At 41.5% G+C, this 6,173-nt stretch overlaps 1 pseudogene; it reads left to right on the top strand.

Moving 5' to 3' along the window:
- The first annotated feature begins 2,464 nt into the window (after positions 1 to 2,464).
- On the top strand, positions 2,465 to 2,583 carry LOC134968369 (5S ribosomal RNA; annotated as a pseudogene).
- The last annotated feature ends 3,590 nt before the right edge of the window (positions 2,584 to 6,173 follow it).

Here is a 6,173-nt window from a genome sequence, read left to right on the forward strand (position 1 = left end):
TATTCACACATATGCTGCAAAGACACAAATGTGTAAATGCTATGTAAACCTTGCAGCATGACAGATGAACATAGTGATATTCCTGCCTAGATCCCTAGATAGGCCTAAATATGACACTTTATACAAAGCTACAGCACTATAACATCAGACATGGTGCACAGGCATTAGGGTAATCCACATTCTCAGATATGTTTGGGAGTACCCCTATAAACAGTATAACAGGTAATGGGGTAGGCAGGCCCCTGCAACAATGGTTGACTGGATACTTATACACTTGCCACTGCTCTATTGAAAAGGGTAACAGTAATGGCAATTCGAGAGAAAAAATAAAAAAAAACAAATACAGGTTGAGTATCCCATATCCAAATATTCCGAAATACGGAATATTCCGAAATACGGACTTTTTTGAGTGAGAGTGAGATAGTGAAACCTTTGTTTTGTGATGGCTCAATGTACACAAACTTTGTTTAATACACAAAGTTATTAAAAATATTGTATTAAATGACCTTCAGGCTGTGTGTATAAGGTGTATATGAAACATAAATGAATTGTGTAAATGTACACACACTTTGTTTAATGCACAAAGTCATATAAAATATTGGCTAAAATGACCTTCAGGCTGTGTGTATAAGGTGTATATGAAACATAAATGTATTCTGTGCTTAGATTTAGGTCCCATCACCATGATATCTCATTATGGTATGCAATTATTCCAAAATATGGAAAAATCAAATATCCAAAATACCTCTGGTCCCAAGCATTTTGGATAAGGGAGACTCAACCTGTATTTGAAAAAAGGGAGAAATGATGAGAAGAATTTAATATAATAGTTACTGCCCCGATCCCTGGGCTGTCCTGATTGGGGCAAAAAAATATATAAAAATATATTGTGCCAATTTACTACATTGGTTGCCGAGCGACGGGACGCCTTAACCCAGACGCCCTATCCGATCCGTGATGGAAGATGACGTCACCTAACGCAGCTGAGGACACTTTGCATCCTAGCAACTAGACGCCGGAAATCGTTACCGGACGTGACGTGGCGCAGCAGGGCTGAATGTCAGAAACAGACGAGCGGCTATCCTTGCTGCCGCAGTGTATTTCCCACTGTACTAACGAGGACACTGTACTAACGAGGACACCCTTTAAGAGTTCATCAAAATTCTCTTCCTCTCCTGGTAAGACACTCTTATCAAGGTACGATGCATAGGTTGCCTAGCAACCAGACTAAAACACGTCACTTCCGCTGATCACAGCGGAGGCCTGAGGATGATCTCAGCCAATTAATCACATAGCAGCCATTGGCTGATAACCACTCATATGGGTATTTAAACCCCAGCTATCACATTAGAACAGCAGCATTGGAAGTGAATAAGCCCGCAGGACGGGTGAAACGCATTTTCCAGCATTTCAGCATGACCTATTTCAGCATTCCAGCATGAATCACCCCAACATCAACCAAGGACCTGAGGAGTAAATTTTGCATCCTGATACTTAGTGACTGACCCAGGTACCTGGGCAGGGACCGGTACAACCCCCCCACCCTTCTTTTTGTCTATCTCCATTTGACTCCATTTACCAATGTAGTAAATTGGCACAATATATTTTTATATATTTTTTTGCCCCAATCAAGACAGCCCAGGGATCGGGGCAGTGACTATTATATACATTCTTCTCATCATTTCTCCCTTTTTTCAAATATTTGTATTTTTTAATTTTTTCTCTCGAATTGCCATTACTGTTACCCTTTTCAATAGAGCAGTGGCAAGTGTATAAGTATCCAGTCAACCATTGTTGCAGGGGCCTGCCTACCCCATTACCTGTTATACTGTTTATAGGGGTACTCCCAAACATATCTGAGAATGTGGATTACCCTAATGCCTGTGCACCATGTCTGATGTTATAGTGCTGTAGCTTTGTATAAAGTGTCATATTTAGGCCTATCTAGGGATCTAGGCAGGAATATCACTATGTTCATCTGTCATGCTGCAAGGTTTACATAGCATTTACACATTTGTGTCTTTGCAGCATATGTGTGAATAAGTGTGACAACTAGCACCTATCAGGGCCTATGCACCAACACTTACCCTCTCTATTGAAATAGAGGAACTACCGAATATATCCAACATTGCCAGTTACTTGGGTGTATACCTAATTAATATTTGTTTTTGACAACAACTTGGTGTGATACCAAGCTGACATTTGTCACAATCTTCATTTAGCTCTCCTTCCTCTCTCCCCCTTTTTTTTTTCTTCTCTCCTGTTTTCTCTGTTTCTTTTTCTGGCCTTCTCCTTCAATCCCTTCATTTTTTCATTTCTCTATATATCTGCGGACTCTCATCCATGATCCACAGGTATATCCTGTGCCTAACATAGACAGCAGATCCGCCCCGTTCCTCTATCTCTCTCCTCATTCTTGTTTAGGTGCACTCTCATTGGTGAGTCGGCCATAGTAGGCCCAATCAATTACTACCATACCCCACCGGCAGAGCCCGATCTCGTCCGATCTTGGAAGCAAAACGGTGGTGGGCTGGGTCAGTATCTGTGAGGGTGACCCCCAGAGAATACCCAGTGTTGTAATTCATGACCTTCTCGACTCTAAGCCAACAGCAGGATCACCACATTTTCCTCCAATCATTTCTTTCGCCTACTCCAGTAATCTGCGCTACCTTTCCTAAGTACCGTCTTCCCTGACATGTCACAGATTTGACATTGGTCAATGCTAATAAGGATCTATACTCCTGATAACTTTTTGGTTCAATGACCCTTGGAGGTCCAATTAATACAAGCAGAGCTTGTGCTGGTGGGATAGGATCAGGGTGTAGAGCCAGAGTGTCTACATCCCTCCTGAAGTCTAATAACATAGACTAACCAGAACATTTCCTATTTTTTTGCTGATCAATTTCTTTCAATACTCGCTCTCTAAATTTTAATGGTTGGCCGTGGATTATACTCACCCCAACTTTTCGAGATTGATCAGCCACAATAATCAGATATGGCATTTCTCAGAGATGCTGACGGGCTGAACTGTATATATGTGTATCAATATATTTAGTTTAATTAATTGTGGTGGACAACTTAAGTGTGGATTTTTTCTTAAATTAATGAATTAATAAAAGTTATGTTTTAATCTTCTCATACTAACAAATTTAAAATAAGAGTGCACCCACACACAAGAGTCTTCTGTAATCCATTTTCTTTCTAGTTTGTCTCTGACTCTGGGTGCACCACCAGAACCATTTATCAAAATACGAATTATTCGTATACATCATACAGGTATTCTGGTACTCCATTATTATTTACTACTCATTTTTGAACTTTTAGAACTGGTGCGGAATCATGTCTACTTTGTGAGATACGTTTTGTTTCTGACCATACGGTCAGCTTCTGATTCCAGCACAGTTAAGTTATTAACCTTGAGTTTAGCATTACCAATTAGAGAACCTTTTTCTCTGGGTCACTACACACATACCCCAATATCCACCGGACACCACGCTTCCAGATATGACCTCTTTTTCACTTAAATCGGAACTATCAAGACATAGGAACACTGAAAGTTTCGAGGACCTCTTTTCCGATACTGATGATCCTGACCGGACTCTATTAGATTGGAAAAACCCTCTGTCCAGACTTCACAAAACATTACAAAGGAGGATCCGTCTAACTTGGGATACCACCACATTGCAGAATTATATCAAACACAAAATAGTACCCAGAGGCTTGAGACCAAAAATGTTCCCGTCTTTCCCTCTAGCAACCGCCAACCTCAAAACTGAATGGGAGGCGGCTCTTCTAAAATGCTCCAGTGATCTACTTCACATATTGGTCAAACATGACACATTGATCCTTGATCAGGTTGAGAAAGAGATAGAAGAACTGGGTAAAAATCTTGAAAAATGGGAGAAAGACCTCCCGTTCCAGACCGCTTTTGAAAAATTGAAAAAGGACCTGGAACTATACGAAAGTGTAATCAGAGATCGCAAAAGAAATAAACTCCAGAGGGACAAACAAGATTTCACCCAGGGAAATATTTTCAGATGGAATGTGAGACCCACTAGGAACAGAGATAGACGACAACCAGAAGATCCCACCTTCTCAGAATTCGAGTCATCCACTAGTGATGACTCAGTAAACGAACCAATAAGAGATACGCATTCAACCTATGACACAGATGATCAAGAGGTCTCACCCTATTTTTTAGGCCGAGGCCAGAGACAAAGAGGCAGAAATCGAAACGTAGACCGACAAGGAGGGGGAGGAAGAAGAGACAGGGGAAAAGACAGCAATTGGGATACACCCAGAACCTCGAAATATCCGGAACGACAGAGGAAGGTACGTTGAATCCATCCTCTACTGATCATTTACAAATCATTAATCTATCAAACAGAACAATCTCCCCGGAACAAAAGAAAGTGTTGAGTAAGGGTCTATCCTTCTCTCCCACTAAACCATTTGATCGGTTTATGTGGGAAAAAGACTTACGACTCTTTGGGAGAAAACTGCTTCTAAAGAAATTCTTTAGTGATCGAAACTCCAGATCGAAAGAGGCCGAGGGAGATTCCAACTTGAATACAGAGGACATGGAAATGGTGGCAATCCTAGAAGATTTGCAATCGGAACAAAATTTGGCAGCTGGCCCCAGAGATCGCCCAAAATGTAGGGCAAAATCGACTTTTTTTCCACCAGACAACAATAGCCCAGAAATCAGGGTTTTTCTAGACATGGTTTCAAAAGAATTTGACCTGATTAAGCATCGGAGGGACCAGAAATACTACTACTTCCCCCAGAATTTGCCATATGATGAGAGGGAGGCACTGAGAGAACTAAGAGAATGGACGGATGTGATAATTAAGCCATCAGACAAAGGGGGCAATATAGTGCTCTGGCCGATAGACATGTATGTGACAGAAGCACTGAGACAATTGAAACAAACAACTTGCTACAAAAGGTTACTTAGCAATCCAACTGCTCGATTTCTGAATGAGTACACCAATCTCATTGGAGAGGCACTTTCGTCAGGTACTATTACTAAACAAGAACACGCCTACCTCTCAGTGAAAAACCCTAGAACACCAACTTTCTATCTCCTTCCCAAAACACATAAGGATTTAAGGAAAACCCCCTGGAAGACCAATCATGTCGGGCAACGGAGGCCTCCTGGAACAACCAAGCCATTTCTTGGATTTACATCTCCGAGAATACGTCCTACAATTACCCTCATACCTGCGAAATACCTCAGACTTACTCCGGAAGATCCATGATATCACATTTGAGGACAGCTTTCTATTGGTGACCCTGGACGTTGAGGCTCTTTACACCAGTATTGAACATAAGGCTGGTCTGAATGCGACCAAGTTCTTTTTGGAAAATAATGAACGAGGAGAATTTGGGGACTTCCTGTACAGCTTACTTGCCTTCGTCTTAGAGAAGAACTATTTTACATTTCAGGAGCAATTTTACCTCCAAGTCAGGGGTACAGCTATGGGGACAGCATGTGCGCCCACATATGCGAACTTGTTTCTGGGCTGGTGGGAGCAGAAGTACGTCTTTACCGATACTAATGACCTATATACGGAACATGTCATGCTATGGCTCAGATATATAGATGACATTTTTATCATCTGGGACGGGGAGCAGAATCTCCTAATGGATTTTATCAGGCTCCTCAATAACAACGACTTTAATATAAGGCTTACATACACCGTCAATCAGGAGAAAGTAGCCTTTCTTGACATTAATATCTATAAATCTACCACAGGCAGCCTGTCCACAGAACTCTTTCGGAAAGAGACATCCATCAACAGTTTGTTATTCCAAACCAGTGCACACTTTCCGCCAACGGTGGAAAACATACCGAAAGGGGAGTTCCTCAGACTCCGAAGAAATTGCTCCGAAGATGAAGTATTTAAACATAAGAGCCAGGAACTATCTCGCCGGCTGCATGAGAGAGGGTACAGTAAAAGATCTCTGAAAAGAGCCTATAAAGAGGCAACCAAGATACCAAGGAACACTCTTATCTTTTCAACTAAGACCCCCAATAAACCAGATGATAAGATCAGGTTTATTGGAACATTCTGCCCGGAATGGAGACAGATCAAAAAAGCAATTGAAAAACATCTTCCCATACTTCAACTTGACGAGACCCTAGCACCATGGATAGACACCAATATTCA

Source organism: Pseudophryne corroboree, chromosome 10 (genome assembly GCF_028390025.1).
Source record: "Pseudophryne corroboree isolate aPseCor3 chromosome 10, aPseCor3.hap2, whole genome shotgun sequence".
Taxonomy (NCBI): domain Eukaryota; kingdom Metazoa; phylum Chordata; class Amphibia; order Anura; family Myobatrachidae; genus Pseudophryne; species Pseudophryne corroboree.